A 25,639-nucleotide genomic window follows, 5' to 3' on the forward strand; every position below is an offset into this window, starting at 1 on the left:
TAGAGGTGGAATCTAAGTGTTTGTGTGTCCAGTTTGCTTGCTGGGCCCATTGAGTGTTTGATGCATAGTTGGGCCTTAAATTGGTAAGTATAAATACAACTTTTGATCTGTAATACTTTTATACAAAGATTATTTTAACAAACGTTTTGTTCTTAAAAGAAAATGCATGTTTTCATGAGTTGGAGTAAAATTATCCACGCACATTATTTATACTAGCCACTCATCCCCATAAAGATTCATAAACCCTCCGTAGCCCCACTTCCCACTGTTTCCCATAGCCCCCTCAATCTGGGGCTATAATATGCTCTGTTCTTTTCATTCCTCACTTATACGTCTAACCACATCCTCAACCAAAATTTCCCTAGATGTAATTTTATGTCCCAATTTACCTTGCTCACCTCATTTCCCTGAAGTTTCTTCTAGTTCCCACTACACCTGGTGGAATCTAAATTACAGGTGTCAAAATAGCCACATACAGGGTTCACAACACTTGATACCATCATGGCCCCGAAGAGATTTCAAATTGCATCTCAATTCCTCTTTGCCTGGTGGTGAGACAACTGTGTATATAAATTAATGCATGAACTAGATGTGAAGGAGACTTAGAGTATGAGCCACTGCCCCAACCCTTTGAATATAGTTTGGCTCTGTGTCCCCACTCAAATCTCGTGTCGAATTGTAATGCCATGTTGGAGGAGGGGCCTGGTGGACAGTGATTGAATTGTGGGGGTGGTTTCTAATGGTTTAGCACCATCCTCCTAGTGCTGTTTTGTGGTACAGTTCTCAGAGATCTGGTGGTTTGAAAACGTATAGCACCTCCCCCTTCACTCACTCTTTCCTGCCAGCTATGTGAATATATGTCTGCTTCTGCTTCACTTTCTGCCATGATTGTAGGTTTCCTGAGGCCTCCCCAGCAGAAGCCTGTACAGCCTGCAGAAGTATGAGTACAATTAAGCCTCTTTTCTTTATAAATTACCCAGTCTCAAGTAGTTTTTAATAGCAGTGTAAGAATAAATACAGAAAATTTGTACTGAGAGTGGGACATTGCTCTAAAGATACATGAAAATGTGGAAGTGACTTTGGAACTGGGTAATGGGGCGAGGTTGGAAGTCTGGAGGGCTCAGAAGGAGATGGGAATATTAGGGTAAGTTTAGAACTTTCTAGAGACTTGTTGAATGGCTGAGACCAAAATATTGATAGCGATATGGACAGTGAAGTCCAGGCTGAGAAGTTTATCAGTGGAGACGAGGAGCTTATTGGGAACTAGAGTAAAGGTCATTTTTGCTATGCTTTAGCAAAGAGACTGGCAGCATTGTGCCTCTGCTCTAGAGATCTATTGAACTTTGAACTTGAGAGACAGGATTTGGGGTATCTGGCCGAAGAAATTTCTAAGCAGCAAAGCATTCAAGATGTGGCCTAGGCAGCATCTAAAAGCCTACACTCATCTGCATAAACCTGAAATGACCTGAAATTGGAACTTATACTTAAAAGTTAAACAGAGCATAAAAGTTTGGAAAATGTGCAGCCTGGCCATGTGGTAGGAAAGAAAAACCCATTTTCCGGGGAAGAATTCAAGTAGGCTGCAGAAACATACATAAGTAAAGAGGAGCTGAATGTTAATAGCCAAGACCATGGGGAAAATGCCTCCAAGCCATTTCAGAGACCTTCACAGATGCCCCTACCATCACAGGACCTAGGAGAGAAGAATGGTTTTGTGGGCCAGGCCCAGGGCCCCACTACCCTATGCAACCTCAGGACACTGCTCCTCTCAGTCCCAGCCACTCCGGCTTCCCCCATGGCTTTAAGGTCCCCAGACATGTCTCAGGCTACTGCTCCAGATGGTGCAAGCCAGAAGCCAAAAAGGCATCCCTATGGCGTTAAGCCTGCAGGTACACAGAGGGCAACAGTTGAGGTTTGGGAGCCTCTGCCTTGATTTCAGAGGATGTATGAAAACGTCTGGATGCCCATAAGTTTGGATGGCAGAAGTCTGGTGCAGGGGCACAGCCCTCATGGAGAACCTCTACTAGCATAGTACAGAAGGGAAATGTGAGGTTGGAGCACCCACACAGGTTCCCTACTGGGGCACTGCCTAGTGAAGCTGTGAGAAGAGGGCCATCATCCTCCTGACCCCAGAATGGTAGATCCACCAACAACTTGTGCCATGTACCTGGAAAAGCTGCAGGCACAGGAGCTGTACCCTGTAGAACCATAGGGGTGGAGCTTTCCAAGACCTTGGGAGTCCACTCCTTGCATTGATGTGCCCTAGATGTAAGATATGACGTCAAAGGAGATTATTTTGAAGTTTTAAGATTTAGTGGCTGCCCTGATGAGCTTGGGACTTACATGGAGCCTGTAGCCCCCCCTTTGCTTTGGTCAACTTCTCCCTTTTGGAAAGGGATTATTTACCCAAAGCCTACACCCACATTGTATCTTAGAAGTAATGAACTTGCCATTTTATAGGCTCATCTGTGGAAGGGACTTGCCTTGTGTCTTGGGTGAGACTTAGACTTTTTAGTTAAATGTTAGAATGACTTAAGACTTTGGGGGACTGTTGGGAAGGCATGATTGTGTTTTGAAATGTGAGAAGGACATGAGATTTGGGAGGGGTTGGGGTGGAATGATATGGTTTGGCTCTGTGTCCCCCACCTAAATCTCATATGGAATTGTAATCCCCTGTGTTGGAAGAGGGGCCTGGGTGGGAGGTGACTGAATCATGGGGGTGGTTTCTAATGGTTTAGCACCATCCCCCTAGGGCTATTTTGTGATAGAGTTCTCACAAGATGTGGTCTTTTGAAAGCTTGTAGCACTTCCTCCTTTGCTCTCTTTCTCTTCCTCCTGCTCCAGACATGCAGGATGTGCCTCCTTTCTCTTTGTCTTTCGCCATGATTGTAAATTTCCTGAGGCCTCCCTAGCCATGCGTACTGTACAACCTATGGAACAGTGAGTCGATTAAATTGTTTTCTTTATAAATTACCCAGTCTCCAGTATGTTTTTATAGCAGTGCAAGAATAGACTAATACACCTTCCTTCCAATTACCTTACAAATCACCTCTGTGATTCTTCTTCTTTGAAAAAAATTGGGAGGTGGGAGCACAACCTTGCTCTGTGGGGCTCAAAGGAGAACACAATGATGGGATTTGCCTACAACCCTCTTCCTATTTAAAGGACCAGTCTCCAAAAGGCTTTCACTCTCTTCATATTTTTCTAATCTCCTTCTCTACTTAATTTATTCCCATATATGTAGAAAATCTAGAACAAAATGAAAACATCTAGTCCAATTCTTTCCTATAAAACATAGCGCCAAAGATGTTTAAGTGACTTTCTTAAAAGCTACAAGAATTTCCCATATTCATCACAAATCTGAAAACAACTTATCTACATTTTATCACTCAGAATCTAGTATATATTGGGCAACATAAACTTATTATAAGCCATCTCAAATTATCTTACAATGATCCCATTAAGTTGTTATTCTTTACTTTAACAAATAAGTAGCCTTGAGCTCAGTGAGGTGATATACCTACTCAGCTAATAGGTACCAGAGATAAATTTTAAACCCAGGTCTTCCAACTATCTTGTGCTGCTATACTAAACTTCTACCAGTCCTATTGCCTGCAACTTGGCTGACATTGGGTTCAGTGTCTATACATTATCTTCTCCTCTGTCCGTCATTCAGAACTCTTCATTTGTGTAATGTTTCATTTGAATGTCATTATCAGTATATAAGGTGATACTGCCCAGACACTGACCAGTGGCCCTTTTCTCCTTTACAATTCACCCAATATTTGTTGGATTTGTGTTGGCATTAAATAGGAATGCTTTTGGCTACAAGTAACAGACAACCCAGCTGTCAGAGGCTTAAACCATGAGGATATTTGAATTAGGCAAGTTTCCAAAGACTAATATAGGTTCAGACATTGATGAGAACAATTCAGAATTAGTTAAAGTACTTTTATTTTACTACCCTCCCCTTCACTTACTACCAAACTGGCAAAAAATAAAAACAATGTACTAGACCTTAGTGACACAATTTAGTGATTCTCTGATGCCCTCCCTATTTCTCAAGAATGTACCCAGATTTGATGTCAAATAATAGTGTCAACACAAGGAATTCACTAAGTCAGGGAATTTCAGAACTGCATGCTCACTGCCTTAGATACAACTTAGCTGACAGAGAGGGCAATGTCAGCACAAAATGGCCAGTTCTACTATCGTATAAGGAGATTCTTAACTCACTAGTTATTTCTGTGTTCTATTCCTCATGCATCATCAAGCCTATAACATCTTGTCCATGATCACCATGAGGCCAATTTAGTAACTGAATAATATCTTCAAAAATTCAGTCTAAAAAACAACCAAAACAAAACATTGAGGCTTTTTCCATAATTATGCTTCATCTACCTCCATCTATAAGCTTTTTATCTTCTTATGTGTCATGTCAAGGTCACAAATTGAGCCATACAGATCCAGTCAGCATCCCAATAGGGCAAAATGAGCAAGGGAAACAAATTTTTTCTCTTGCAGATGATTGCATTTTTATCAAAGCAGGAAAATCTTTTCCAAGTACTCCCTAGCAGACTTCTAATGATAGGTCATTGGTCAGAACTGAGTCACATGACCACCCCAAACTGCAGGGTGGCCGGGAAAGTGAAAATCTGTTACAAAAGAAAGGAAACTCCATGACTGACTTAGACCAAGGGTGATTCAATCTTTGGGGTAGGGCACTTTTCCTGTCTGACCAAAATGTGGGTTTGGTAACAAAGTAGAAAAAAAATGGCTATTGGTTAGACACAAACAATGTCTGCCATGCAGATATTCCATATAACATGTATTAAATTTTTTTTTGAATGATTCATGACTTGGGAGGAGAATCTGTGTGTGTTTATATAATTTTAAATTAAGCAAAACCCTCCATCCTGTCAAATGTTTTCTCTTGATCCAGCTTCACAAAACAACCAAACTCTGTCTTTGTTTTTCTGTGTTTTGTAATATATTTTCAAATCTCTAAGGGGTCTACAATTTTATTGCCCAATTTTGTATTAAATTGTGAATCATTCCACTGGTTACCACTTTAAAAAGCTTTGCAATCAAATTCCCAGCACACACACACACACACACACACACACACACACACTTAAGAAAGTCAATTCCAGATGTCACCTCTTACCCTTCATTCTTAAGCTAAATAATTGATGACTTTTGTACCAAGCTTGCAGATGACAAGTCTTCCAGAGGCTTTCCTGTGGCAGTGGGAAAATGCCTAATCCCAAATCAGCAACAGCCCGACTATGGCTAGAATCCATACTCTCCTTAAAGTCTTATGTTCTTGGATTTTTCTTCTGACAGTTACTTTAACCTTTAGGCCTTTATTTTTCCTGTTAATCAATAGCAACCCAGAGTGAATCCCCAAATATTTCCTTGTTTTGTCTCTTCTTTGTTCTTCTCTAAATGAATCTGAAGAATAATTTTCATCATTTCTGATTTTACTGAATTTTATCATTTTTTTGTTTTCTGTCTTCCAACTCCCTGATTATTCCAGTATTCAATCATCTTTCCCCTAGTTGAGAAGCCCCCTTACTCAAACTTCAATTACACAGACTTAATTTTAAACTTATGAACTTCCTGAGTTAGTGAATTCTTTGTGTTGATGCTATTATTTAACATCAAATTTGGGTACATTCTTGAGAGATAGGGAGGGCATCAGAGAATCACTAAATTGTTTCACTAAGGTCTAGTACATTGTTTTTATTTTTTGCCAGTTTATCACAACTTATGCCAACTTCAAAATTAGTAGACTTTTGTTATAGTCACCATGTTTTGTAGGAAATATTATACATAGAAAGTGTCATTACTTTTTGGTCTCCACCTCTATACAAGCATTTAATGTAACTCATTACAATTATGGTGGTAGATAGGAAAGTAGAGCATAGGAAGAAATCCTAAAGAATATATGGAGTGCAAGGTCTGATAAAAGATAATTACCTACAATTAATACAATTAATCATCGTATTATAAAATTTAGGTTAATTTATATTAATTGCATACAATTAGAAATAATTTAAGATATAATGAAAATAGGATTTGTATCAGTTGGTATTAGGTTCAGCTGTAACAGACTTTCAAAATACAGTAGCTTAATATAGACATTTACTCCTCTCTCACTGCTTATAACTCATTGGTTATAACTTGGTCAGGTGGCCAAAGGGAGTCTATCAGGGAGGCTAAGAGATGTAATTATTCAGCTCAGTGTCATTGTGATTAGCCAGCTGAAAGAAAGGTATCCAGGGAGGCTAGGAAATATAGCCCTTTTGTTTGGTGGTGATGTACTTAGATAAGTATCTGCAACTCGTTACTTAAGAAGAAGAGAATGTATATGGGGAGAAAATTGGCAATCTCTGCTGCATCACTGGATCTCTATTAAGTGAACACAGAACATTTTAACTGCTTTCATAGTTTTACTTATGATGTGCATCCTTCTAACCCATGCATTCTTAATAGGGCAACATCACTCCCAATGGGGTGAAATTGGTTCTTGGGAGGAGGCAAAAAAAATCTTATAAGACACAGAAATATATATAATACATAAGAGATTTACAGTATAACTGTGGCATTAAAATTTCATGGGAGAGGCTTTTAAGAAAAACAAATCTCAAAAGGCTCTTTGGATAGTGGTAGAAGGAATAATATAAAAAAGGCTGAGAAATATTGTTCTAACCTCAAACAGGAGCTTTCAGAAACATATCTCAAGGCCCAGCAAGGAGACACGAGTCTTTTGGCAAAACTTGTTGTTAGTATTCTACAGGCTGTATCATGCAATAAATAGAAAGGACAAGTAATTTCTAGTTGTCCTCACCAATCGTTTATTCAACAATTACTTTTGAGGACATATTATGTGAAAAAATAGGCAGAGTGTTGGGGACACAGCCAAGAATGGAGCAGGAACCCTGCCCCATGGGGCTCCCAGGCTGCTACGGAAGGCCAGCTTTGGACATTGGGTGCTACATTGATGGCAGATCACAAGGCCAAGTTTCCAAGGCATCTATACTCAGCTTCTGAATCTGGTTCGTCTTCACAATTTCCTTGCTAAGCGACCTGGGCAAATTATTACCCACTACAGGCCATGGTTTCCACCACCTAATACCCATTCTTGAATTTTAAATGCACATTTTTAAACCACATAATACAGTATTTTTGTGAGGGTTCAGTAAGATCACATATATTATGATCACATACCAGGTGCTTAAGAAAATGGTATTATTCATATTATCTGTTGGTTTTGTCTTACATATTTTGGATGAATGCATCTATCCTATTTTAAATTGCTTACATTTGACTAATTGTATCAACTTATTGCTTCCTTCTCCCTTTCCCCTCAACTCATCCTGTTAATACATTTTTCTGATGGCTCTGGGGCTGGATTTTTCAAAACAACTGGCAATACATATGGTTTGAAAGGCCCAAGGTCCAGAAAATCTAGGGCATGCGATCATTCACACTATTTCATCTGTTCATTTAAAATGTTCACTGATCACCTACTAGACTAGCCAGGCTCTGTGTTGAGTTAGGTGCTAAAGAGACTAGAAAGAATAAAACAGACCCAACTCCTGCACTTGAAAAATAACATTTATAAATGTAAAAAGATTACTAAGTGAGGCCAAGGCAGGTGGATCATGAGGTCAGGAGATTGAGACCATCCTGGCTGACACGGTGAAACCCAGTCTCTACTAAAAAAACAAAAAAATTAGCTGGGCGTGGTGGTGGGTGCCTGTAATCCCAGCTACTTGGGAGGCTGCGGCAGGAGAATGGCGTGAACCCAGGAGGCGGAGATTGCAGTGAGCCGAGATCACACCACTGCACTCCAGCCTGGACAGAGCAACACTGCGTCTCAAAAAAAAAAAAAAAAAAGATTAATAAAAGAAAAAGGAAATATACTGTAGGAACATTGTTGAAGATATTACCTGATAAGAGAAGTCTTTCCTGAATGGTGAAGGTAAGGAAAGAAAATTTTAAGAAAATGGAAGGAGCTGTACACATCCATGAAATGAGAAAGAACAGAGAATGCTGGAAGGATTTCCAGTAAGGAGGGAGCATAGAGACCCTAAAGCTTGGGCCACTGGTCTCACTTTCTGATTGCTACCATGTTCCCACTCTTCCTGTCCTCCTTCCTGTTTGTTTTGTCTCATTAAAATCCCAAAGCTGCCCTGAAAGGAGTTCACCAACTATGTCTCTCTCTCTCTCTCTCTCTCTCATGTATACATATTCCTAAGTCTCCTTAGATCTCTCCAGATTTGCACATATTTTCTCAATTGTCACCATTGCTATCATATGGTCTACCCCTGCTACTCAAAGTATGGTCCATGGACCAGCATCTCCTGCATCACCTGGCTGCTTATTAGAAAGGTAGAATTTCAGGTCCCTCCGGAGATCACCCTCCATCCCCATCACACATACGGAATAAATCGGAATCTACATTTTAACAAGATCCTCATGTGATTCACATGCACATCAAAGTTGGAGAAGCCCTTATCTCATCTGCCTGCTGGGTCTAAATAAAAGATAGGGGGTTGTACCTCACCCCTAGCTTTGTCATAGCCACCCTGGCCACCTGTTTTTTATCATAGCACACATTCCCCTAAGAACTAGACAAGCTGATGCTTGGATGAAATGTTTGCCCAGGGAAGATGCTAGTCTCCTGAGGAGTGGTGTGATGGCATGAACTTGCAAAGAAAAGCATTTAGATGGCTTCCCATCCCACCTCCCAAACCTAAACACCACTTCTCTTTTACTTTGTATTTCTTAGGTAGTTCTTCTTTTGGGCGTTTAGACGTTGTTAACTTTCTCACCTTTCCTAAAAATGTTCTAGCTCTCCGGTGTTTTACATCAGGTGTGATATATTCATGTCTATGTTCTTAAATCAAGTCTTGAAATTATGTTGTGTGTGTGTGTGTGTGTGTGTGTGTGACAGAAAGAGAGACAGAAAGAGAGAGAGACAGAAAGAGAGAGAGAGAGAGAGAAAGAGAGAGATCTCCCGGATCTCTCAATCTTCTCAGCAATGTGCTATAGTATTACCTAAAGATACTTTTTTCCTAATAAATGGGAAGGGCCCTATTACTCTTTAAATGTATTTCTGTATTTGGCAACAGGGCCAAATGCCAGTAGTTTAACTCTCCCCTAAGGAAGTCACCTCCATTACCTTCTTGCTGGAATTTCAAAGACCTTACTTCCCTGCAGGATACAACAAACACATAGAGGATAACAAAGCATGAAGATTTTCTGTTCAGAGATTGGAACCAATTCCCCTGCCTGACACTACTCCCATCCATGTGGTACTTCTGTTATGGAGATCTCCTCTTCCCATAGCTGGTATATTTGAATCAGTGACTGATATCATTCCCCTATTTTCATGTACTCTCCTCCTTCCTTCATTGGTGTTACATGCAGAACTGGCAGTGTCTCTATAGCAAGCTTGTCCAAACCACTGCCTGAAGGCCATGTGCAGCCCAGGACAACTTTGAACGTGGCCCAACATAAATTCATAAACTTTCTTAAAACATGAGGGGTATTTTTGTTTTTTGCATTTTTCAGCTCATCAGCTATCACTAGTGTTAGTATATTTTGTGTGTGGCCCTGGGAAGCCAAAAGATTGGATACCCCTGCTCTGTAGAGTCTTCTCAAAGTTAGTCTTAATCAAAGGTCTTAAGCTCCTTGTTTCTTTATATGTAACAAGTGGATTTGTTTAGATCTTTTTCTACTTCCTACTCAGGATTCACCTTCCAATTAAAATATCCTTATTCCATTTTGTCCTCTTTCACTATGTCCCTTTGCAGTGTTCAAAACGTTGTTTGTGGTCTTCAGAACTTCCTTGAATTTGTAACAAAGGGAAATTAGTTATTAGCAAAAGCAACAATTGACATCTATAGATGCTGACTGGTCCAGGTGCTCTGCCATGCACTTTATACTTATTATCTCTTGTACTTTTTATAATCACTCGATTAGGGTAGTAGTGCCTAAAATCACTAGCTTGGAATCTAGCTCCACAGATTAGAATTCTATCACTTACTATCTATGAGAACTTGGCTGAAGCTAACCTTTCTGTACTTCAATTTCCTTATCGATAAAGTGAGGACAATAGCACCTACTTTGTGGGATTATTTTAGTACATTGCTATACTTGAATATTTGTCCACTCCAAAATTCATGCTGAAATTTAATTGCCATTGTAACAGTGTTAAGAGATGAGATAAAGCTTTAAGAGGCAATTAGGCCACGAGGGCTCCACCCTTAGAATAAACTAATGCCACGATTGAGGGAGTGAGTTCACCTCCTCTTGCGCAGGCGATCTCTCTCATGCATGTGCTCTCTCTCTCTCGGCCCTTCCTCCAACTGATATTTTCCACTATACTATGATGCATAAGAAGCCCCTCATAAGATCACAGCACTTTGATATTGGACTTCCCAGTCTCCAGAACTGTACGCCAATAAATTTCTGTTCATTATAAATTACTAGTCTATGGTATTCTATTACAGCAACACAAAACAGACTAAGACAAACATTAAAGTCTATTACATGCAAAATGCTTATAACAGGGCCTGGCCCAACCAATTTCAATTATTGTTACTATTACTATCCCCAGTTTACATATGAGAAAAACAAGGCACAACGAAGTTTGATAACTTGCTCAGTTTACCTAGATATTGGTTAGTGGCAGAGTAGGCAGTCTGGCTCTGTAATCTACTCTGCCTAGAAGGAATTAAGGGACTAAACCACATAACTTCAAAGAGTCACTGAAAGAATCCAACTGTGTAGCCAAGGCTAGACATTTAATGACGTGGCCCAGCAATTACTAGGAGAGGTATTATACAACATCTAAACAGCAGGAAGCCTCTTTATGAATGTTCAACTCAGAAGTTATCCTCCTCCTACCAAAAACCAGAGAAATATAAAAACTCTCCCACAGACAGGCACAGAGAACACATTTTCAGAAGATATTTGAAAGTACAAAATTAGAAGAATGCCACACACTCAGAAATCCTAATTTGCACAGATGTGTGCAGCATCAAACAGGAACAAAAATAGCTAAATTCACACAAATACACTTATCTAGTCAACACATATTTACTGAGTGCCCACAATGTGCCAGGTGCTGGGTAGTGGCGATAAAAGATAACAAGTCCCTGCTTTTACGGAGCTGAAATTTAGGGGGTAATAAATTTAGAATTTGAGAAAGTGATGAGTTATGGATGAAATATAAAAGATTAATGTGATGTGATAAAATGTTTACTTTTCAAATTTCATCAAAATATCAAAGTAGAGGCAGAATTATCTGTAGTGAATGACTATAGCTCTTCTGAACCAAGGAAGTGACTAGTATCACATGGGCCAATTTGAATTAGCGTAAAACCAAAAAACAAATCAAGACACCGTTGGAAGCCAGGACTTCCATGGAGGAGGATGCAGAGAGTAGTGTAGACATCCTCCTTGGTTACTCTTAATAAGGACTAACTTACTTTGGAGTTATAGCTGTATATGGACCAGTGCTTAAGTTAATTGTTTAGCACATTATATATAGGAACTTTCTCAACAAATATTTTTTCTTGTCAATTTATGAAATCTGGAATTTAAATAACCCCTATGGGTAGTACTTGATGGAACCTGAACAGGACAGGCTTAACTGATAGTTGTGGTTGCAATCAGAGTCTGGAAGAGGTAAATCCCAATAAGCAGCCTCTTTTACACAATGTTATCTGAGCAAAGACTTTGGCTCTGTCATCCATCAATCCCATTTTGTGACCTTCTCTTATGCAGTCTTTGGCCTGTGGTTTGCACACAGGACATTAGAAGCCCTGAAACTCCCGTGGTGCTGTAAGACCCTAAAGTGAACTTAGCTTATTTCCAGCTCTCTCAGAAGTCAGTTTCTGCTTCAGAGCATGGATACTGTGTATCTATCCATTAAACCCTTGAGGTCAGAATTTAACCATCTAAATTATGTACATGTAACTTTTTAAAAATAGGAAGGTGAAGAAGAGGAGACAAAGAAGGAACAACAACAACCATCACCACCTATATTACTATCTGGAGAAAGTTGAAGATTCTTGCCACACTGCTTCCTTCATCCTGAGCCCCCTCTTCCCTATTTATTTTCATTGGCTTGTGACTCTGATACTTCTGCAAAGGAACTGGAATGAATATTAACTTGGAAGAATACAAGTCACCATAAAAAGATCACTGAAAATTATAATATATCTTCTCATCTCCACTTCCCTCTCCCTCCCCTCGACCACTACACACAAATGCACTCACATTTGATATTGTTTAGATAGGTGGATAATTTTGCTAACTTTAGACCCAATCTAATAATGTCATCTTCTAAAAAGTCCAAGGTAAGTGAGATTAATCATAAAATGGTTATACAACCCTTCTACAAAGGACTAATTCAGTTACACTATGGGTAGATCCAACCGCATATATCCACAGTAATTTTACACTAGGAAACTAGAGGAATGGCTAATTTTGTGAGAAGAGATGCTGTTAGAATAGAAGAAACAAACAGTTGCTAAGGGAAAAAATAGTGGCCTCTCAATTCTCTCCCTAGGGATGTGAAAATGCCAAGCATGGTGTATTTCTCAGTGTTTTGGAAAGAATAACTGATATCTAAACAATCTAAGTAAAATCTGCCAAATTATTTCTGTGGCTGTTTGTGGTTTATTATGACATTCTCCAGTCCACTTTTACTGTTTCATGAACCAACCGGACCAGGCTGCTTGCTGGATTTTCTGGAGTGCCTTCCACATATGCTTCCTGCTTTCATTCAGACCATAATGGGAGACAAGTTTCTTGGGTCTCTCTGGGCGCAGCTATCCCCAGTCACACTGAGACCGTGCCACCTTCCTCAATGACTTGTCATAAATGACCTGTGAGGACAGCTTCTGTCCTGGCCTTTCATCTTGAAAGGCTGCCATTCTGGAGTCACTGGGGCTGATCGCATCCTGCCAGGTGTTCCATCAGATCCTACTGATTCCTTGCTTTGATGGATGCCCAACAAAGGTCAAACAAGGATAACCCGCTATTGGTTTAAATGTCCCACGGCCACCCACCATCTGGGATCCGCTTTTAGATTCTGACTCCATTATTCTGGGAAGCAGAGGAAAAAACAGAAAGCCTTTTCTCCATGTAGGTCTTCCCTCAAAACAGCATCAAGAAGAGAAAAAGTGATGTGGAGGTGGTATTTCTAGCCTCATTTTATAGATGAGAAGTTTGAGAATCAGAGCGATGATGAGGAAAGACAACACAGCAAACTGCCCATGAGCCTGGATTCTGGACTCAGTCATGACCAAGATCAAATTCTAGCTCCGTCATCCTGTAGCCAATGTTAACACTCAACAAGTTGCTTAAACTCTCTGCCTCAGTTTTCTCATTTATAAAATAGATATTATTATTCAACTAAATGGTGATGAGGAAAAAAGGAGGTCATGTATATAAAGAACTGAACACAATGCCTGCCACATAGAAAAGGCTGATTAATGCTATTATTACAATTATTATGATTGTTAGTTTTAAAAGACTTGCCCTGTCTCTCACCTGTGGCAAAGATAGTGTTTCTGTAACCATCAAAATGCTCTCAGTTATGCCACAATAACACTCTCCAAAATCTCAGGGGCTTATTATAAAGTGTGTTTTCTCATCACCATCACCTCTACTGTATGACTCAGGTGGGTAAGACCCCCAAGCTGGACCACTGCCTAGAGTTATACCTGAGGGAAAAAAGAATGGGCAAATCACAAATTGCCTTTTAAAACTTCTGCCCAGAAATGGCATGTGTCACTCCACTCATACAGCATTAGCCAAAGCAAGACCAACATGAATGTTGTGGGGAGACAGAATCTTCAACCTTGGAGGGAGATAGATTATGCTAACAGTTATAGATCCACCACAATGGAAGAGCCAACTGAAGGGCTAAGGTTCTTTCTATGATGCCACTCTACCCTTCAATAAATTAAATTTTGAGATTTTCTGAAAAGTTACATTTGTGATAATAAAATAGAAAATGTTTAAAAGAAAACTGATAATCTTGCTCTTTTCCTGAGTATTACCTTTTTAATAAATTTACAGAGATGTCATTTCACCATCATGCAAAGAAGTTGAAGCAACCAGAGGCGGCAGCAGCATACAGGTCTGTAAGCCTAACAGCCCTCCTGGATCTCTTGCTGCACGAACGGTCACCCTTTCTGCACACCACAGGTTGACAGGTGGTTACTGTCGTCAGCACATCTCAAAGGGACAATTTGCTATCAAATTAGTCTTCCTTTCAGTAATTTGTGGTCCTCCCACAAAGAAAAACTGGTAAGACCATCAGCCCTATTCTTTATTGTTTGTTTTTGCTTTTTTACTTTCTGCATGTGTGTGTGTTTTCAAATTCTTTACTTCGCAACTATTTTTGGTGTATAAAAAGTATATATAAATATACGACTCGATATTTTGATATATGTTGTGAAATGATCACATTTGAGCTAATTAACATACCTATCACTTCTACATAGTTACCATTTTTGTACCCTTAACCCGACATCATCCCCTCTCCCCAGCCTCTGGCAACCACCATCCTACTCTCTGCATCTACAAACTTGACTATTTTAGATTCCACAAAAAGGGGGATCATGCAGTATTTCTTTTTCTGCCTTATTTTGCTTAGCATTTCCTCTAGCTCCATCCATGTTACTGTAAATGGCAGGATTCTTCTCTCATAAGGCTGAATAACATTCCATTGTATTCTAGCCATTCATTATGTGTATGCCACATCTTCTTCATCCATGCATCTGTTGACAGATTGTTTCCATATCTTGGCTATTGTGACTAATGCTGTAATGTACATAAAAGTGCAGAACATGGGAACATAGATCTCATGATGCTGCTTTCAATTACTTTGGATATATACTTAAAAGTAGGATTGCTGAATCATATAGCACAGTAGTCCCCCTTATTCATGAGAAATATGTTTCAAGACATCCAGTGGATACCTAACATGTGATCCATACCAAAGAATGTTTCCTGTGCACCTGAAAAAAAATGTGTATTCTGCTACAATTGGGTGGAAAGTTCTGTATAATCTGTTAGGTGCATTTGGTCTATAGTGTTGCTCAAGTCAACTGTTTCCTTACTGACTTTCTGCCTGGATGCTCTATCCATTATTGAAAGTGGGGTATTGAAGTCTCCTAGTCTTATTGTTTCATTGTCAATTTCTTTCTTCAGATCTGTCAATACTTATTTTACATCAGGTGTTCTGATGTTGGGTACATATAAATTTGTGATTGTTCTATATGTTGAAGTAAACCTTTTATTGTTATATAATGACCTCCTTTGTCTCTTATCACAGTTTTTGACTTAAAGTCTATTTTGTAGGATATAATTATAGCTACCCCTGCTCTCCTTGGTTATTATTTGCAGGTTTGGTTACCATTTGCATGGAATATCTTTTCCCACCCCTTCACTTTCAGGCTATTTGTGTCCTTATAGCTAAAGTGAGTCTCTGTGACAGAATACGAATGCATCTTCTTGCTTTCTTTTCTTAATCCATTCAGCCACTATATGTCTCTTGATTGAGGACTTAGTCTATTTACATTAAAGTGATTATTGATAGGTAAGGACTTACTATTGTTATTTTGTTCAGTTTTTTCACTGTGTTGCAGTTTTTATTATTATACTTTAAGTTCTAGGGTACATGTGCACAACATGCAGGTTACATATGTATACATGTGCCATGTTGGTGTGCTGCACCCATTAACTCGTCATTTACATTAGGTATAACTCCAAATGCTATCCCTCCCCACTGTCCCCTCCCCATAATAGACTCCAGTATGTGATGTTCCCCTTCCTGTGTCCAAGGGATCTCATTGTTCAATTCCCACCTATGAGTGAGAGCATGTGGTATTTGGATTTCTGTTCTTGCGATAGTTTGCTGAGAATGATGGTTTCCAGCTGCATCCATGACCCTACAAAGGACACAAACTCATCCTTTTTTATGGCTGCATAGTATTCCATGGTGTATATGTGCCACATTTTCTTAATCCAGTCTGTCACTGATGGACATTTGGGTTGATTCCAAGTCTTTGCTATTGTGAATAGTGCTGCAATAAACATGTGTGCATGTGTCTTTATAGCAGCATGATTTATACTCCTTTGGGTATATACCCAGTAATGGGATGGCTGGGTCAAATGGTATTTCTAGTTCTAGATCCTTGAGGAATCGCCACACTGTTTTCCACAATGGTTGAACTAGTTTACAGTCCCACCAACAGTGTAAGAGTGTTCCTATTTCTCCACATCCTCTCCAGCACCTGTTGTTTCCTGACTTTTTAATGATTGCCATTCTAACTGGTATGAGATGGTATCTCATTGTGGTTTTGATTTGCATTTCTCTGATGGCCAGTGATGATGAGCATTTTTTCATGTGTCTGTTGGCTGTATGAGTGTCTTCTTTTGAAAAGTGTCTGTTCATATCCTTTGCCCACTTTTTGATGGGTTTTTTTTCTTGTAAATTTGATTGAGTTCTTTGTAGGTTCTGGATATTAACCCTTTGTCAGATGAGCAGATTGCAAAAATTGTCTCCCATTCTGTAGGTTGCCTGTTCACTCTGATGGCAGTTTCTTTTGCTGTGCAGAAGCTCTTTAATTAGATCCCATTTGTCAATTTTGGCTTTTGTTGCCATTGCTTTTGGTGTTTTAGACATGAAGTCCTTGCCCATGCCTATGTCCTGAATGGTATTCCCTAGGTTTTCTTCCAGGGTTTTTATGGTTTTAGGTCTAACATTTAAGTCTCTAATCCATCTTGAATTAATTTTCATATAAGGAGTAAGGAAAGGATCCAGTTTCAGCTTTCTACTTATGGCTAGCCAATTTTCCCAGCACCATTTATTAAATAGGGTATCCTTTCCCCATTTCTTGTTTTTGTCAGGTTTGTCAAAGATCAGATGACTGTAGATGTGTGGTATTATTTCGGAGGGGTCTGTCCTCTTCCATTGGTCTATATCTCTGTTTTGGTACCAGTACCATGCTGTTTTGGTTACTGTAGCCTTGTAGTATAGTTTGAAGTCAGGTAGCGTGATGCCTCCAGCTTTGTTCTTTTGGCTTAGGATTGTCTTGGCAATGCGGGGCCTTTTTTGGTTCCATAGGAACTTTAAAGCAGTTTTTACCAATTTTGTGAAGAAAGTCATTGGTAGCTTAATGGGGATGGCATTGAATCTATAAATTACTTTGGGCAGTATGGCCATTTTCACAATATTGATTCTTCCTTATCCATGAGCATGGTAAGTTCTTCCATTTGTTTGTGTCCTCTTTGATTTCACTGAGCAGGTTTGTAGTTCTCCTTGGAAAGGTCCTTTACATCCCTTGTAAGTTGGATTCCTAGGTATTTTATTCTCTTTGAAGCTATTGTGAATGGGAGTTCATTCACGATTGGCTCTCTGTCTGTTACTGGTGTATAAGAATGCTTGTGATTTTTGCACATTGATTTTGTATCCTGAGACTTTGCTGAAGTTGCTTATCAGCTTAAGGAGATTTTGGGCCGAGACCATGGGGTTTTCTAAATACACGATCATGTCATCTTCAAACAGGGACAATTTGACTTCTTTTCCTAACCGAATACCTTTTTCTTTCTTTCTCTTGCCTGATTGCCCTAGCCAGAACTTCCAACACTATGTTGCATAGGAGTGGTGAGAGAGGGCATCCCTGTCTTGTGCCAGTTTTCAGAGGGAATGCTTCTAGTTTTTGCCCAGTCAGTATGATATTGGCTGTGGGTTTGTCATAAATAGCTCTTATTATTTTGAGATACCTTCCATCAATACTGAATTTATTGAGAGCTTTTAGTATGAAGGGCTGTTGAATTTTGTCAAAGGCCTTTTCTGCATCTGTTGAGATAATCATGTGGTTCTTGTCTTTGGTTCTGTTTATATGCTGGATTACATTGATTTGCGTATGTTGAACCAGTCTTGCATCACAGGGATAAAGCCCACTTGATCATGGTGGATAAACTTTTTGATGGGCTGCTGGATTCAGTTTGCCAATATTTTATTGAGGATTTTTGCATCGATGTTCATCAGGGATATTGTTGTAAAATTCTCTTTTTTTTGTTGTTTCTCCCTCAGGCTTTGGTATCAAGATGATGCTGGCCTCATAAAATGAGTTCGGGAGGATTCCCTCTTTTTCTATTGATTGGAATAGTTTCAGAAGGAATGGTACCAACTCCTCCTTGTACCTCTGGTAGAATTCGGCTGTGAATGCATCTGGTCCTGGACTTTTTTTGATTGGTAGACTATTAATTATTGCCTCAATTTCAGAGCCTACCATTGGTCTATTCGAGGATTCAACTTCTTCCTGCTTTAGTCTTGGGAGAGTGTAAGTGTCCAGGAAATTATCCATTTCTTCTAGGTTTTCTAGTTTATTTGCGTAGAGATGTTTATAGTATTCTCTGATGGTAGTTTGTATTTCTGTGGGGTTGGTGGTGATATCCCCTTTTATCATTTTTTTATTGCATCTATTTGATTCTTATCTCTTTTCTTCTTTATTAGTCTTATTAGCAGTCTATCAATTTTGTTGATCTTTTCAAAAAACCAGCTCCTGGATTCATTGATTTTTTGGAGGGATTTTTGTTTCTCTATCTCCTTCAGTTCTACTCTGATCTTAGTTATTTCTTACCCTGTGCTAGCTTTTGAATGTTTTTGCTCTTGCTTCTCTAGTTTTTAATTGTGACGTTAGGGTATCAATTTTAGATCTTTCCTGCCTTCTCTTGTGGGCATTTATTGCTATAAATTTCCCTCTATACACTGCTTTAAATGTGTCCCAGAGATTCTGGTATGTTGTATCTTTGTTCTTATTGGTTTCAAAGAACATCTTTATTTCTGCCTTCATTTCGTTATGTACCCAGTAGTCATTCAGGAGCAGGTTGTTCAGTTTCCATGTAGTTGAGCGGTTTTGATTGAGTTTCTTAGTCCCGAGTTCTAGTTTGATTGCATTGTGGTCTGAGAGACAGTTGTTATTTCTGTTCTTTTACATTTGCTGAGGAGTGCTTTACTTCCAACTATGTGGTCAATTTTGGAATAAGTACTATGTGGTGTTGAGAAGAATGTATATTCTGTTGATTTAGGATGGAGAGTTCTGTAGATGTCCATTAGGTCCGCTTGGTGCAGAGATGAGTTCAATTCCTGGATATCCTTGTTAACTTTCTGTCTTGTTGATCTGTCTAATGTTGAGAGAGGAGTGTTAAAGTCTCCCATTATTATTGTATGGGAGTCTAAGTCTCTTTGTAAGTCTCTAAGGACTTGCTTTATGAATCTGGGTGCTCCTGTATTGGGTGCATATATATTTAGGATAGTTAGCTCTTCCTGATGAATTGATCCCTTTACCATTATGTAATGGCCTTCTTTGTCTCTTTTGATCTTTGTTTAAAGTCTGTTTTATCAGAGACTAGGATTGCAACCCCTGCCTTTTTTTGTTTTCCATTTGCTTGGTAGATCTTCCTCCACCCCTTTATTTTGAGTCTATGTGTGTGTCTGCATGTGAGATGGGTCTTGACTCTTTATCCAAATTGCCAGTCTGTGTCTTTTAATTGGACCATTTAGTCCATTTACATTTAAGGTTAATATTATGTGTGAATTTGATCCTGTCATTATGATATTAGTTGGTTATTTTGCTCCTTAGTTGATGAGGTTTCTTCCTAGCATCAACGGTCTGTACATTTTGGCATGTTTTTGCAATGGCTGGTACCAGTTGTTCCCTTCCATGTTTAGTGCTTCCTTCAGGATCTCTTGTAGGGCAGGCCTGGTGGTGACAAAATCTCTCAGCATTTGCTTGTCTCTATGGATTTTATTTCTCCTTCACTTATGAAACTTAGTTTGGCTGGATATGAAATTCTGGGTTGAAAATTCTTTTAAGAATGTTGAATATTGGCCCCCACTCTCTTCTAGCTTGGAGAGTTTCTGCCCAGAGATCTGCTGTTAGTCTGATGGGCTTCCCTTTGTGTGTAACCTGACCTTTCTCTCTGGCTGCCCTTAACATGTTTTCCTTCATTTCAACTTTGGTGAATCTGACAATTATGAGTGTTGGAGTTTTTCTTCTCAAGGTGTATCTTTGTGGTGTTCTCTGTTTCCTGAATTTGAATGTTGGCCTGCCTTACTAGGTTGGGGAACTTCTCCTGGATTATATCCTGCAGAGTATTTTCCAAACTGGTTCCATTTTCCCCGTCAGTTTCAGGCACATGAGTCAGACGTAGATTTGGTCTTTTCACAAAATCCCATATTTCTTGGAGGCTTTGTTCATTTCTTTTTACTCTTTTTTCTCTACACTTCTCACTTCATTTCATTCATTTGATCTTTGATCGCTGACACTCTTTCTTCCAGTTGATCGAGTCGGTTACTGAAGTTTATGCATTTGTCACATAGTTCTTGTGTTATGGTTTTCATCTTTATCAGTTCTTTTAAGGTCTTCTCTGCATTGATTATTCTAGTTATCCATTCATCCATTCTTTTTTCAAGGTTTTTAGTTTCTTTGCGCTGGTTATGTAGTTCCTCCTTTAGCTCTGAGAAGTTTGACTGAAGCCTTCTCTTAACTCGTCATTCTCTGTCCAGCTTTGTTCCGTTACTGGCGATGAGCTATGTTCCTTTGGAGGGGAAGATGTGCTGATTTTTTGAATTTCCAGCTTTTCTGCACTGCTTTTTCCCCATCTTTGTGGTTTTATCTGCCTTTGATCTTTGATGATGGTGATGTACTGATGGGGTTTTGGTGTGGGTGTCCTTTCTGTTTGTTAGTTTTCCTTCTAACAGTCAGGACCCTCAGCTGTAGGTCTGTTGGAGTTTGCTTGAGGTCTACTCCAAACCCTGTTTGCCTGGGTATCAGCAGCAGAGGCTACAGAAGAGTGATCATTGCTGAACAGCAAATGTTGCTGTCTGATCGTTCCTCTGGAAGCTTTGTCTCAGAGGGGTACCTGGCTGTGTGAGGTGTCGATCTGTCCCTAGTGGGGAATGTCTCCCAGTTAGGCTACTCAGGGGTCAGGAACCCACTTGAGCAGGCAGTGTGTCCAATCTCAGATCTCAACCTCCATGCTGGGAGATCCACTGCTGTCTTCAAAACTGTCAGACAGGGACATTTAACCTCTGCCGAGGTTTCTGCTGCTTTTTCTTTAGCTATGCCCTGTCCCCAGAGGAGGAGTCTACAGAGGCAGGCTGGCCTCCTTGAGCTGTGGTGGGCTCCACCCAATTCGAGCTTCCTGGAGGCTTTACCTACTTAAGCCTCAGTAATGGCGGGTGCCCCTCCCCCAGCCTCACTGCTGCCTTGCAGTTATATCTCAGACTGCTGTGCTAGCAATGAGGGAGGCTCTGTGGGCGTGGGACCCTCTGGGCCAGGTGTGGGATATAATCTCCTGGTGTGCCATTTGCTAAGACCCTTGGTAAAGGGCAGTATTAGAGTGCAAGTTACCTGATTTTCCAGGTGTTGTGTGTCTCTATTTCCTTTGGCTAGGAAAAGGAATTCTCATCCCCTTTGTGCTACCCAGGTTAGATGATGCCTCACCCTGCTTCAGCTCTCGCTGGTCAGGCTGCACCCATGGACCTGTGCCAACTGTCTGACACACCCTCGTGAGATGAACCTGGTACCTCAATTGAAAATGCAGAAATGACCCATCTTCTGTGTCACTCACACTGGGAGCTGGAGGCTGGAGCTGTTCCTATTCAGTTATCTTGGGCGCACCCCCCGTGTTGCAGTTCATATTCCTCTCTTCCCCGTTTGTTTTGTCCTTTATTTTTGTAGTGGTTTGGTTTGACTCTTTTCTCCCTATCTTTTGTGTACTTGCTCTAGGTTTTCAACTTATAGTTAACATGAGGCTTGTATATATCTTCTTGTATTTATAACCAATTATTTTAACTTGTTAACAACTTATGTTCAATTGCATGTAAAAACTGAATTTAACTTTTCCCTCCCCCTTTCTTGTAGTCAGATTTTACTTCTTTCTCTATTATAAATCTATTACCAAATTTTTGTGGTTTTAGCTATTCTTACTACTTTCATTTTTTAACTTTCATATTAGAGTTATGGGTTATTTGTGCACCATGATTACAGTGTTACATTATTCTGTATTTGGCTATATATTTGCCAAATACAGTATACTTTCAAATGCTTTTACATTGCTATTTAGTGTTTCAATTCTATTTGAAGAATTTCCTGAAGCATTTTTTGTAAGGCAGGTCCAGTGCTGACAAACTTCCCCAGCTGTTTGTTTGGGAAAGACTACCTCCCCCTCATTTTAAGAGTATCTTTACAAAGATATAGTACTTTCATTTGGCAAAATACTGTATCTTACAAAATATATAGTATTTTTGTCTGGCAAAAAAGACTAACATTTTAAAACACTACCATTTTAAAAGAATACCTTTACAAAGATATAGTATTTTTGTTTCCAGTACTTTGAGTATATAATCCCACTCTCTCCTGGTCTACAAGGTCCCTGTTGAGAAATCTGCCAAGAGTCTTATATGTGTTCCTATGTATGTGACTATTAGCTTTTCTCTTGCTATGTTCATTTTTTTTTTGTCTTGATTTTTGACAATGGAATTATGCTGTGTCTTGATGTAGGGCTCTTTATGTTTAACCTACATGGGGTCCTGTGGGTTTGAGTCTGGATATTTGTTTCTCTTCCCAGATTTGATAAATTTTGAGTGACTTCTTTAAACAAGACTTTTCCCCCTTTCTTTCTTCTAATACATATATATGCATTCACTTGATGGTGTTTCATAAATCCTATAGGCTTTCTTCATTCCTTTTTCTTTTTTATCCTTCAAATGAATAATTTCAAATGAGCTGTATTTGAGTTCACCAATTCTTCCTTCGGCTTGATGGTCTGCTGTTAAAGTTCTCTATAGTATATGTTAATTCAGCCACTCCATTTTCTAACTCCAGAATTTATGGGGTTTTTTAAATGTTTTCTCTTCTTTAAACTTCTTTTGTTCTTATTTTCCTGATTTTTGTTAGATTCTTTATCTGTTTTCTCTTATAGCTCATTAGGCTTCTTTAAAACAATTACTTTTTAATTCTTTGTCATGCAATTTGTAGGTCTCCATTTCTTTGAGGTCAGCTACTGGACATTCATTGTGTACTCTTTGGTGGTGTCCTATTTTCCTGACTGTTCATGATCCTCGTAGCCTTGCATTTTACATGCCTGTGCATTTGAGGAAGCAGACACTTTCTGCAGACTGTATCGACTGGCAGAAGAGAAAATGGTTTACTTGTGGCACACAGAATATGTTTCTGCCAAATCCATTTTTATTCTATGGACTGAGATACGGACTAGTTGATCTGGGTCTCAACACAGTCTTCCTACATCCTTAGCCTCAGCTTTCACCTCAAACAGTACCTCCTGTTCATTTACTAATCTGACTGGGTACTCAGTGAATTGATCCTTGGTCACAATGGTTATTAGCTGTTTGCTAAGGTAAGAACAGATAAATGAGGGAAGGTGGTAGAAATGTGAAGTGGAAAGGAAAAAAAAGAAATTTAATTTTGTAAACCGTAACTTAGAAGTAGGGAGCATTTTTAACTTTGACACACACATAAATACGGAAATTCTTTCAAAGCACAAAAGCTTCCAGACAAACTTCTTTACAGAGATGTAGTAGGTTATCACCTGCACCATATGTGTTTAAGCACATGGGAAGCTCACTACCTTCTAGAGTATTTTTCCATTCACTGAATAGTATCAGAAGTACCAAATTTTGAGCTTTTTGCCTTCAAAGTGGTGATTCAGAAATACAGAAGTCAGGAAACAGTGCCAATTTTTTTCCCTTTCTCATAGTTTTTGCCAAGAACTGACACTGCATCTTTGGGTTATAAGCCAGTTTTGTCAATAGATGCTTGCTCCTGAACAAAACCTTATTGATGAGCTGATATAGTTTTCACATTCTGCAGGTGAACAGTTATGTAGGGGGCAGGGCCAAGAGACCAAATGACATGCTCATGTTATTTAACAGAGCACAGAAAGAGCTGAGTCTACAATGGGAGTCTCCTGATACCTACCAACAGACTATAACCCCCTTTGATCTTTCTGCAAAGTTCTATTTCCATAGGACTGATTCTGGTAGCATAGTAATGCAGGAAGGACACTAGATAATAGTGTCTCTATCCCAGGTTTAGTACTGCAGGTTTAAACACTGCACTGATAGTATCCTTCAAACCCAGTGCAGTATTGAAATGATCTTCAATGAGTTAGTTCCCAGGGTTAGATCATGATGCTCATACTGGCAGAAGTTGGATATGGTATGAAAAAATTGTAACACAATGTAATATTTGGAAATTTTATAAATGTTTTTCTGTATGACAGACTATGGAGAAAAACAACTAAACCAAATCCTCTTGGCTGACGGAATTATGGAGATGCTTTTTTTTCTTACCCTTAAGGAAAAAAAGACTCAAGCCAACTTCAAGTCTCCTCACCCAAGGGCATATTAGGATTTTCAGTAGGACATGTTTTGAGTATTTAATCAAAAGTGGGCATAGATTGAAAACATCAGGCTGAGGCCTAGTTCTGATACGGCTAAGATCATAGGTGGCATGTTCTCGAAGTTTCACTTTATTTATTGAGCAAATTAGGCATTTTTTTTATTAGCCTCTCTATTTGGCTGACTGCATCCAAAATGTGTAGAGAGAATGGAAGAACAATGTAAAACGACTTCCACTGCTCAGAAAACAACCAGAAGCATTCAGCTTTTCCAGGGAAGGTCCACAGCATCATTTGTATATGTGAAAGCCTACAATAGTTTTATGAGTTCCACAATATAATAAAATCTTTCAAAATGTTACCCTGGCTTTTTAGACTGTGATCTTTCTGACTTTGCTAACCAATCAATCTCCTCCTTGCTCATGCTGTCTCAACGACACTTACTTTATATCACTCTGTTTCTCCAAACACCTCCTCCCCTCAAATGCTTTGTTTTTCGTGTTCCCTCTTCCCCAGGTATTTATAATGGCATTGTCCCCTAATTTAGGCATTGGCTTAAATAACATTTCTTCAAAAGAGGCCTTTTCTGACCAGCTAATCTGTAATAGACTGCTCCAATCACTTTTCTGTTTTATTTTCCTCAAAGTTTTTAGGATCAGCAAAATTACTTGTTTTGTTATGTGTTTATTTACTATCCTCCCAGTAGGCTTCATGAGGACATGGATCTTATTTCCTTTTCAGTAGAACAATGTATTTTCCTTTGGGTATATATTCAGTAATGGGATTGCTGGGTTGAATGGTAGTTCTATTTTCAGTTGTTTGAGAAATCTCCAAACTGCTTTCCACGGGGGCTGAACTAATTTGTATCCCCACCAACAGCATACAAGTGTTTCCTTTTCTCTCCAAGTTTGCCAACATGTTATTTTTTGACTTTTTAATAAAAACCATTCTGACTGGTGCAAGATGGTATCCCATTGTGGTTTTGAGTCCCAGCACAGTACCAGGCTCATAGCAGCCATGCATTAAATGTGGGTGAATAACTGACTCAGTAAGTCAGTTAACATGTCAGAAATTCCCACTCCTTGTTTGTCCATCTAGGAACACAAAACTACATGGTACATACCAGAGAGGCCATGGGCTAGGTATTGGTAGGTATCAGAGACATTTC

The 25,639-nt window shown here is 39.3% G+C and overlaps 2 long non-coding RNA genes across 5 annotated transcripts in view; one reads left to right on the forward strand and one right to left on the reverse strand.

Moving 5' to 3' along the window:
* LOC139358104 (uncharacterized) overlaps positions 1-25,639 on the reverse strand; it is a 524,079-nt gene that overhangs the window by 329,584 nt on the left and 168,856 nt on the right. The gene's annotated exons all lie outside the window — the stretch shown is intronic.
* LOC105498696 (uncharacterized) overlaps positions 1-25,639 on the forward strand; it is a 100,808-nt gene that overhangs the window by 3,439 nt on the left and 71,730 nt on the right. For both annotated transcript variants that reach the window (XR_011612438.1, XR_011612439.1), the window contains exon 2: positions 14,110-14,340. This is a non-coding gene — a long non-coding RNA (uncharacterized lncRNA). The remainder of the gene's footprint in view (positions 1-14,109; positions 14,341-25,639) is intronic.

Source organism: Macaca nemestrina, chromosome 14, assembly GCF_043159975.1.
Source record: "Macaca nemestrina isolate mMacNem1 chromosome 14, mMacNem.hap1, whole genome shotgun sequence".
Lineage (NCBI taxonomy): Eukaryota > Metazoa > Chordata > Mammalia > Primates > Cercopithecidae > Macaca > Macaca nemestrina.